Raw genomic sequence first — 11,249 nt, 5'->3', positions numbered from 1 at the left:
TTTTGAATTTTCGGCTTAAATTAGTCAAAATTAGCCCTTCTGAAGGATCCCATGTCGATTTGAGACAGGAAATTCCACCCTGAAACACGTTTTGCGACGTGTTTTTGTGCTGAGGTACTCTGATGACTCTTATAAACCCTTAAGAAAATTAAAGGGTTAATTCACCCAAAAATAAAAATAATCGTTCCTTTCGTTCATCTTCAGAACACAAATTAAGATATTGTTGATGAAATCCGAGTGAGGTCTCTATTGAGAGCAATGCCATTGAAAATCTCAAGGTCCATAAAGGTACTAAAAACATATTTAAATCAGTTCATGTGAGTTCAGTGGTTCTACCTTAATATTATAAAGCGACGAGAATACTTTTTGTGCGCCAAAAAAACAAAATAAGGACTTTTCAACAATATTTATATGAGCCGATTTCAAAACACTGCTTCGGAGCTTTACGAATCGAATCAGTGATTCGGATCTCCTATCAAACGGCTAAACTGCTGAAATCACGTGACTTTGGCGCTCCAAATCTCTGATTCGATTCATAAAGCTCAGTGTTTTGAAATTGGCTCATATAAATATTGTTGAAAAGTCATTAATTTTGGGGGGGTTTTTGGGCACAAAAAGTATTCTCGCCGCTTTATTATATTAAGGAAGAACCACTGAACTCACATGAACTGATCTAAATATGTTTTTTAGTACCTTTATGGACCTTGAGATTTTCAATGGCATTGCTCTCATTAGAGACCTCACTTGGATTTCATCAACAATATCTTAATTTGTGTTCTGAAGATGAACGAAGGTCTCACGGGTGTGGAACGACATGAGGGTGAGTAATAAATGACATTATTTTCATTTTTGGGTGAACTAACGCTTTAACCGTTTTACTTCAAATAAAACCTTGGTTAATATAGGCCTATGGTAATTACAAATTAACCATAGTTTTGCTACACTAACCTTAGTTTAACCCGGTTATTTGTATTAAAACTGTAGTTATGGTAATAAATCCACTAAAAACCACTTTTACTATAATAAAACCTTGGTTAATTTTCCAAAGTAGCTACTGTGGTGGTACGATGGTAACGTAATTTAATGTGTAAAGCGCATTGAGTATCAAAAAAGCTCTTTATAAATGTAATGAATAAATATTATTATTTTATGTAATTCAATTTTACCCCGCCTACCTTAACATTTACAGAATGGTTACTGTACATTGCTTTAAGTATGGTACAATAAGGCTAGTTTATTTGTCAGATATAAGTCAATTTCTGTATAGACAAAAACCTTAAAATGAAAAGATATTAAACATTTTAACCTTTATTGACCAGGACTATTCAGCTCGTTGAATAGCCTACACATTGATGACTATTGGGGTAAGTTGTCACAACAAAACCTGACATTAAATAGCCTATTATAGATGTTTCAGCAGCATTGTTTATGGTAAATCTGATGCCATCACTGCACCATATTATCAACACAGAACTTATTGTAAAAGATGATGCAATATTTTCATTACTATTATTATTTAGAAATTTTGGGCTGAACAAAATAGCTACAACTCTGAGTTTGACAGCAGCGTAGAGGTTAAAAATCTGAACTACTAAGTGCTTTAAACTCCCGCAAGGACTGACACATGAGCCGTCACACGCCTGTGCCCTTGAAGAGGTTTTTAACCACTCCAAACCGGAGTGACCCTGTCGGCATCAGCTAAATGACACATTACTAATATGAAACCACTCATGATTAATTATAATCACGTTAACTCTACGGTTCAGTAACTGTTTTGATAGTTTTACTGTAAATACCAGCTTGCAGCATGTTTAATACACAACGAGCTGTCTCAGTACTCATTCAATGTCAGCGCGCGGTAGAAAACCAACAATTAGCTGTGCTGTCCTTGACAAACACTGTCTGTCTGTGATAAAGCATGCAGCTCATCCGTTCGCAGCCGAGCCGAGAAACTTCCACTGCACCAAATATCAATCATTGTAGCTAATTAGTCAGTGTAGAGGTGATCAAATGCCATTATGACAGAAAAACATCCATCAGCACAAAAGTGAACTGATGTTCCAATAACTGGGGCTTGACGGCCGTTTAAACCAGCTAAACTTGCAAACCGAGGTCTCAAAAACACAATTTATCAAAAACGTCATTTAAAGCACAAAAGATTATTTCTATCGGTGCAGATATAGCTTACACTTCTTTGTGGAAGCAAAAAGAGTGTTTTGTAGCACAGTAAACGGGTTTGTTCATGACACGCTCACACTGCAGCTGTGGTATTATGGCTTGATATGATTTTCAAGAATCAAATTGGCAGGTTGCCTGTGTAGCATGTAATTTAGAGTTTTCCCTCCGTTCCGTGCCGCATTGATACACTGAATTTGATTGGCAAACAAACAAACCAAACCAAACCAAAACAAAAGAATGGCATACAAACCCAAACTGCTCCTTCATTAATTTGCAAAGGGACTGATTTGGAACAAGACATTTACATTCCTGCTTTTGAAAGGTCATGCTTTGTAACGCTCATTTGCATACTAAGTGGCTAATTATTTTGCAGCCAATAGGCAGGTATGTGATGGTGTGGGAAAGGGGGTGACCGGTCATCAGTCTTTAACTGCATCCAAATACAATCATTGCTGAATCGAGGCCACGCACATCAGATAGACCATGTCAGTAATTTGGCTTTCAGCGAGAGTAAATTAGCCTATCTATTACTACTATAGACCCATCAAACTCACGCACATAGTATGCACATGTATGTATATGACATGCACATTTTGTGTATGCATAGTGATCTACTTCATTTGCCAAATTGTATAGTACAGAAAAGTATCACACTGCATGGAATTCATACATTCGTACATTTATACAAATACAATGTACTTGACCTTCTGTGTCATGATGAATGTGAATGAATGAATGCTTTTTGACTTATAATTTGAAAAGATTTTCAAAACAGTTTTACACAAAATTAGATTAAGATACAACATGAATATGCATGTATCTTATTTTTGAGATTTCTTCTCCATATTCATAAAAACATATATGCCTAAAGGTTTCCATCCTGACTCACATACAAAACTTATTATATTAATGCAGTGGCATTTTAAACACTATAGTTGCTTCATGATGTTGCAAGTTTAATTCGGCAAGCGGGATTGAGTTGTCATATCAGAAATATGTTTATTTTACATTTTAATAATTGTATGTACTAATACGTTCCATTTTGGCAGTACACTGAAGAAAATTGGTGTAGGATTTACTTTAAAGGGGTCCTATAATGCCCCTTTCACAAGATGTAATATAAGTCTCTGGTGTCTCCAGAATGTGTCTGTGAAGTTTCATCTCAAAATCCCCCACAGATCATTTATTATAGCTTGTTAAATTTGCCCCTATTTGGGTGTGAGCAAAAACATGCCATTTTTGTGTGTGTCCCTTTAAATACAAATGAGCTGCTGCTCCCGGCCCCCCTTTCCAGAAGAGGGCGGAGCTTTAACAGCTCAACAACAACAAAGCTGGAGAATCTCACGCAGCCAAAATGAGGATTGTCAGTAACGGTGTTCAGCCTTACATTGTTCAAACCGGAGTCGACGCTGATGGAGAGACTCAGGAAGAAGTTACAACTTTTAGAATGAAACTGGACGTTTCTGAATGGTTAGTGGATAAATTTATGTAGTTGCTGTGGAGTTGATTCAACTCATCCACTAACATGTGCCGTCATTTTAATCTTTTTTTGTTGAATTGAGCCTTCGTTTGTGAAGCAGTCCGGCGTAAAATGACGGCATGTCAACAACACTCTACTACAACAACTCTTCCTCTTCTCTAAAGCAGCCCAACAAGGCCCCGCCCCCTTTGTTGTGTGTCTTGGGGCGGGGTTTATGTAAATTTTAGGGTTAGTGATGTCACCAATGCGGGAAAAAGCTTATTGTAGTCCCTACCATCCATTAGTTGTAGTCCTTAAACAGAGAATTCTAACCCTAACTTCAAAAAGTCCTTTTTTTTTTTAATAATGAGCCATGTTCAGTGCATTGGATTGCAGTTTTATGCCGCACATGTTACTGGATGGCACTAAATTAAACATGCAACACATTGAGGTCATGTGACTTTTACTTTTTGAAAAACTGACTACAGTCAGAATATGATAGCATGGATCATCATCTCTCAGACCTGCACCTCTGCTGAGTGTTTAATGGCTATATTTCTGATTATTATATTGCTCTAGAGATGTGATATGTGCTTCTCCTCCATCTGATGGTATGCACTCACCTCTGAGAGATGCAATAAAACGATCAGCACTTTTTTTTTCCATTTTACAGCTCTGCATATTGCGTTTCCATTTCCACATGATGTTTTCAACCTCCCCAAACGTGATTTAAATGTTTCAGATCTCATCTGAACCGCTTTTGACCCCTGAATTATTCCGATCATTATCAATAATCCTCTGCGGCTCTGATCTGACCTTTAAACTCAATAAAAGGCCAAGCTGATCAATGCAGAACATGAGCGGTGTCACAGATCTGACCTCTCGGAAAATATCTACCGCTCGAACCATCAACGAGAGAGATCGTCTGATAAAAGCCTTGTTTATTCTGCCATCATCCATTCATCAAAAGTGGAAGAAGAAAAGGCGGCTGAGACTGTGTTTGGAATGGAATAATGCTACTGCTTATATATCACTCTAAGAAACAACAGTAAAAATGCAAGAAGGAGATGTTAAAAATCACTTGATTTCTGTTTGGTTCATTTAGAATTGGAAGGTCAAGTTAAGCGTACTGCATTGTGGAAAACAATACACATCAATAAACTCAGGACCATAGCGTTCAAGTTCAGAACATTCTCATTAATATTTCTTCCCTTTGACTTTGAGCTCTCATAATTATGTTCGATCTGGTTCAGTGGACCCAATAATAATGTATTATTTATGATGACAGTCTTATGCAGGCTCTTCTTAATGGAGCAGGAAGGTAAATGTCCACCATGGGTCCCAAAGCAACTTTACAAGACTTCATATTCTCTCAGACAGAAGCACTATTAGTAATGGATGCTGCACTAGGGCTCGCATTAATCTGCAAGCAAAATAAACATGGAATATACTCAATATACAAGTGCTTCCCAGCTAATGGGATCCAGTAAGCAACCATGTAGCAATGCCTTCCCAGTGTAAAATGACGGCATGTCAACAACACTCTACTACAACAACTCTTCCTCTTCTCTAAAGCAGCCCAACATGGCCTCACCCCCTTTGTTGCATGTTCTCGGGGTGGGGTTTATGTAAATTTTAGTGTTAGTGATGAAGCCTGGAAGAAGCTTGTTGTAGTCCCTACCAGCCATTTGTTGTAGTCCTTCAAAAGCGATTTCTGTAAAAGAAAATATCTCCCTTTGCATTGAACTTTGAGCGTCGTAACTTTGCAGATGTTGTTTATGATCAAACAGCAACATTACACACTAACTAAAGTTAAAAAAGTGAAATCATAATCAAGGACCCCTTGAACACCATATCTTAACTGGACACGACCGTTAATGCGTTGCCTCGCCGCAACAGCTAGAAGCTGTCTACACTGGACATGACAATGTGACCATTGGAAATCCATTTGTCCATCCTATGAGAAGTATAGCGAGTGCTTGGACTACGTCATAAATAGAACGAGGCATTGGTTTACTGTTGAGGATTTGTCGTGTCACGTCGCATCGCATCCAGTGTAGACAGCATCATTGATTATAATGGGTTCTATTGGCTTTTGTCGTGCCGCTCGCGTCCGGTATAGACACGGTGTAACTTTTTTCCTCGCCGTTGATGACATTTTCCATTATTTATGATACAACGCATCCCCGCCATTGATTTTCTGACAATCCATGTTTTCATTGTTACATGGTAGAGGGTGCTATTACACATCTTCTGAAAGAGTACAGAGTCTCCGATTCCAAAAACAAGCAAAAAAGAAGCAGAAACAATCCATTGAAGCATTGCTTACGCACATGTACACGATCATCAAACTTTCAACGCATATAAATCAAAACTGCCAAATGTTTACTGAATGAAATGTCGACCCAGGAAGAGGTGTAGGACTGTGAGGCTTTGCGGGTGTTGATGGACTCCATCTGTGTTTTGATCATCATTCTGGATCAGATCTGGAGAATTCTTTGATAAAAAGTGATTTTCTAAGCTTTTTATTCAAAATGTTGCTTTTTTTATGAAACTTACCCACATTCAAGTGTTGATTAAAAAGAATGCATGAAACTAGAATAAAAGGTCTCTTCTTTCTTTGATATATTATTCAGATATTCATACAACAATATATTCTGAGGTCCATGAAAATTTTGTGAAAATGATCAAAAATGTTGGCTCTGGCTGGCAACTTAAAAAAAATATATATATATTGGTAGAGAAAGAGTTAATAATGTTTTCAAAACGTTAGCATAAAAACATACATCTTTCATGGAAATGTTTTTTTTTTCTGAAACGTTTTCAGAATGTTCAGAGAAAATTCAAACTTAACGTTCCAAAATGGAATGTTCCCTTAACATTCACATAACCAAGACATAAAAAAAAAATGGACGTTTTGAACGTTCAGAGAGCATTCAGATATAACATTTTCTTAACTTAATGGGAATGTTTGCAAAACATTATATTTTTGTTAGCTGGAAAGGCATTGCTACATGGTTGCTTATTGGGTCAAAGTGCACTCCACAAGTCCCAAAAATCCCTAAGGATGAACAATCATAATGAAGGTTGCCTTAGCAAACTGCCAAATATCCAAGAACATTGAAATATCCATCTGCCTCTGGATAACATTCCTCTCACGACTGTTCCCACTCATGGTTAAAAAGGGAAGTTGTAAAACTAAGATGCTTCATTATAAAGTGCAAAAAATAGTCATGCTTATGTGGCAATTAGAGCTGCTGGATAGCACAATTAAACCCATCTTTTTCACATTATGATTTAATCTCTCTCTCTCCTCTGAGCTCGGAGCTGGAGAACCACGGAAAATTTAACACTGCTGTCAGATGCAGGAAGTAACGGGAACACTGTTAAAAAATTACTGTAAATTTTACAGTAAAATACTGGCAGCAGGGTTGCCAGCCAGTTACTGTAATTTTTACAGTAGTGTTTCTGTAATTTAATTTACAGAATTTTACTGTAATCGAGAATACCGTAAAATTCTGTAAATTAAATTACAGAAACACTACTGTAAAAATTACAGTAACTGGCTGGCAACCCTGCTGCCAGTATTTTACTGTAAAATTTACAGTAATTTATATATTTTGTATACTGCATTTTTACAAAAAAATATATTGTATACTGCATTTAACATACTTCTTTAAATAGCAAATACACACATTCAAGTAGTTTAGTCAAGTCAAGTAGAATATGTAAAATGCAGTATACAATATATTTTCCCTATTGCTTACTTAATGACTGGGAGCTGAATTTTAAATTTAATCTATTAACTGCATAAACTTTAAACAAATTTTAACTGCATAAAGTGTTGTATAATGCATAACTTAATTCACCCCCCTCCCAAAAAAAAAAAAAAAAAGATATTTGATGCTTCTTAATCTTGAAAAACAGGTCAAAATGTAATAAATATATCTTTCAAATTTACATAAAAAAATGCCATAAAAGGTGTATTATTTTGAATTTATTTTTTATTTAGAAAATCATTTTATTTTTTAAAGGGACAAAATTTTGTCATGAAAATGTTTTTAAATTACTTATTGGCCATCATGGCCCTTCACACAAAGAAATACAATTATAACTATAACTTGACCAACAGGGTCATATAAAAACATTTCTTAAAACCCACATCACTTTTATCACTTCATGAACATACCAACATGGCCAAACAACAAGTCCAACAAACTTGCGATCAAAAAAGAACAATTCTGCTCCAGATGATGTTCCATCCCAGGATTCAAAGATAGGCTAGAAATATTGAAAGGAACAAAGAGGACAATACATTAGATATATTACAAAACATAATACTTTAAGGGTGCGTTCACACTTGTAGTTCGGTTTGTTTGGTTCATTTGGTCCGGACCAAAGAAGAAAAAAAAACATTTAGTCCTGGTCCGGTTAGCGTTCAGATTGGCAATTTTATCACCGAACCAAAAGATACCGAACCTAAAGGCACAGGGATACATTCACAACGTGATTGGTCGGATTTTATGACGTATTGCCTATTTTGAGACGGAACTTACCGAACATCCAAAACAATGCTGTTTGCCGAGGTAAACGCACTCGTTGTGTGTGCGTAGCGGGGCGTAGCCTGCATGTGATGGTATTTTGGCCAGTTGGGAACTCGTGAAGAGCTTATAAAATGTGTAAAGTAGTCAAAACACCGGCAGGAATCCATCCGTCACACACACAAACGATCTGCTGTGTGGAGATGCGCGTCTGATGCCTGTGATGAGAAAACTCGCGTCTATGACGAGAAAAAACGACATGCGTGAGGATTCTGTCCTTTTTAGGGTCTCATCTTCCTGTTTTTGGTTCGGTTACATGTCTTTGGTCCGTGTTGCGTTCATATATCATTCGAACCGCACCAGAGTTCGTTTGGAAGCGGACCGAGACCCATCTTTTCAGCGGTCTCGGTCCGCTTGTTTGGTGCGCACCAGGGTTCGGATGGCAGCGTTCACATATGTTCAAATGAACCGCACTAACCGAGCAACCGCACCAGGGTTCGTTTTAATCGAACCAAACATGACAAGTGTGAACGCACCCTAAGAGACTGATAGAGGGATGATAGATACAGTCAGATACAGATATAGAATAATAAAAGTATATAATAAAAGGAAAAATAGATCTTGGTGTGTGTGTGTATTTCTTACATTTCAGAAATTCCACTGAAAATCCATCACTTTGCACAGAAGAGTGTCCACATGTAGGTTGAACGCAACCCGTTTCTTCTGAACAGTCTGCCTGTTGTTTTAGATGGCACTTTTCCTTTCGTCTTTGTTCCTCTCTCCAGATAAATACCTACAAAGTGCATAAAGGATCAGGAATTCAGATTGGTTTTAGCTTTTGAGGCATGTAATCATGTTTATGAAATTATACCATGTGGTAGAGCAGTATTAGCCTACAACTCCAGTCCTGAATACTTACCTCCCAGAAAGTTTTAGATGTCCCACTAATCAACACCTTATTTAACTAATTTGTTTGCCAGGGTCAAATAGAGAGACATCTAAAACATTCACCCTAAAAAATAAATGTCTAATCTAGTTGAGAAACAAATAGTTTGTAGTTGTGTTAAAGGCCTCAATAGATATAAAATGTACATCTAAAAGACAAGTACAGGATGATCAGTTTATTCATATCTGTAATAGCACATTTCATTTCAAGTTAAAAAGATTTGTTTTCGTAATGGTACGTTAATACATTAACTATACAAGGCAAACTGAAATCAAACAGAGATGTTAAAGTGTTTGTATTACCTTAAGTTAGCAAATGTCCACAAATACATCACATTGGTTACGTTAACAGCATGAAGCAGCACCATTTTGCGTGACACATCCTCCGTGAGCGGCCTGATCGCGTCGCGAGGCTTTTTCGTTTCGGCCCGTGTTAACAGATGACTGTCTGCCTGTACAAATGTGATTTAACGTTACGCCATAAAATAATCACGACCAAGTGCGCTGATGAACACGAAGTTCTCGTGAATTCCAACTGTTTCTAATTATTAATTTTCGGCCCACAGCCGCTATGCTAAAGCGCCGGGGAATGTGTGAGATCCTACCGCGACCGCGCTGAGGAAAACCCCGCGCAAGTCTGCTTCGCGCCCCGCGGACGGAGGATGCGTCAATCCGGGGTTACCAATATGAATCGCGAATGTAAATACATACATGTTTACCAAAGACTGAGGGGGAAATGAAATAATAAGTCACTTACCACAGTTGTAAATCACTCCTCTTGCTGCTACTCGAATCTTGACCGTTGGAGATCCCACAATGCCTCTGTATATTTGAAATTTACAGCAATATTCTGTAAATTTGATTCAAACCGCCACGCCCCCGGAATTCATTGCAATTTACAGCAATATGCTGTATTATTAAAATACAGCCATCGGCTGTAAAATATTGCTGTAATTTTTACAGCAATTCATTACAGTGAAGCTCCCGTCTCATTGGCTGATTGGCCCCCCGCTGACGCTGCTCTTAAAATGGAACTCAGAGCACAAATAATTAATGCTTTTGTTTCACCTGCAGAACACGTGTCGAGAAGTTTGTGACACCGTTCCACGTTTAAACCACAGAGGCGATGTTAGACTAGTGTAGTATAGTGTACACAGCTAATATTGACAGCCCGATCATATAAAGAGTCAAGAAAAGATGCTGGAATATGCAGTTCCGATTCAGTTGTCACACTGGAAAAGGAAACCTTTGCTTTGTGGGAGCATTACAGTATGTACAGTTTGGAAACATTACTATTTTTAATGTTTTGAAAGAAGTCTCTTCTGCTCATCAAGCCTGCACAGATACTGTACATACTGCAAAACTACTATGAGTTGCATGGCATTCTGAACACTCCCAACAGCTGAAGACTGATCAATTGTTCACGATTTATCTTTGAATTGTACAACTGAAGCTTGTTTTCATCCGTCATTCTGGGCGCTCTGTCATCCGTTTGTCGGTGGAACACACAGCGTCAGTGTTCAGGGAAAGTGAATGGAGAGATAAACGAGGTTGACAGCGCAGGAGGAGAAAATGCCCCGGAGAATAAATGAGCCTGATGCATCATTTTCCAGGCCTGTTTGAATTCAATCAGCTGCTTCAGAGCTGCTGGACGGCTGAGTCACATGATAAAGCAGTTGGTCTGGATGATGTTATAGGTATTGATCATGAAGCTTCCCCGCATAACAAATCAATCCAGTCCAGTCTAAATAAGCTTCAGCACCTGCAAAGGGCTTTATGCTGAACGGCAACAGTGTTGGGGAAAGTTACTTTTAAAAGTAATGCATTGCAATATTGTGTTACTAAAAAAGTAACTAATTGCGTTACTTAGTTACTTTTTACAAAAATAATTCATTAAATGACTTTTGCGTTACTTTTTCCTCATCTGGGCTGGGCTGTTTGTTTGTTTGTTTGTTTGTTTGTTTTTATAACAAGAAAAAAGTTGTAAAGGCCCTTTCGCACCAAAAGTGAAATGAATAAGCCTCAGGCTGAAGGAAATGCAAATTCATGCCTGTACAGTAGAGGGCGCAGCTCTAACAAACCTTTCAGCTGTGCTGCCATTCTGGATCGCAATTACGAGAAATAAA

The 11,249-nt window shown here is 37.8% G+C and overlaps 1 long non-coding RNA gene across 2 annotated transcripts; it reads right to left on the bottom strand.

Annotated features, from left to right (window-relative positions):
• Window positions 1-7,623: 7,623 nt before the first annotated feature.
• Window positions 7,624-10,125, bottom strand: LOC125275840. 2 transcript variants are annotated; one of them, XR_007186523.1, is made up of 3 exons: window positions 9,881-10,125; window positions 8,824-8,971; window positions 7,624-7,918 (listed from the first exon to the last, which is right to left on the bottom strand). It is a non-coding gene; the product is annotated as an uncharacterized LOC125275840 (long non-coding RNA). The 2 variants fall into 2 exon arrangements; XR_007186524.1 differs by lacking the exon at window positions 9,881-10,125 and adding an exon at window positions 9,427-9,873.
• Between the last annotated feature and the right edge of the window lie 1,124 nt (window positions 10,126-11,249).

This window comes from Megalobrama amblycephala, linkage group LG9 (genome assembly GCF_018812025.1).
Source record: "Megalobrama amblycephala isolate DHTTF-2021 linkage group LG9, ASM1881202v1, whole genome shotgun sequence".
NCBI lineage: Eukaryota > Metazoa > Chordata > Actinopteri > Cypriniformes > Xenocyprididae > Megalobrama > Megalobrama amblycephala.
This window is presented reverse-complemented; position numbering and strand designations above follow the sequence as displayed.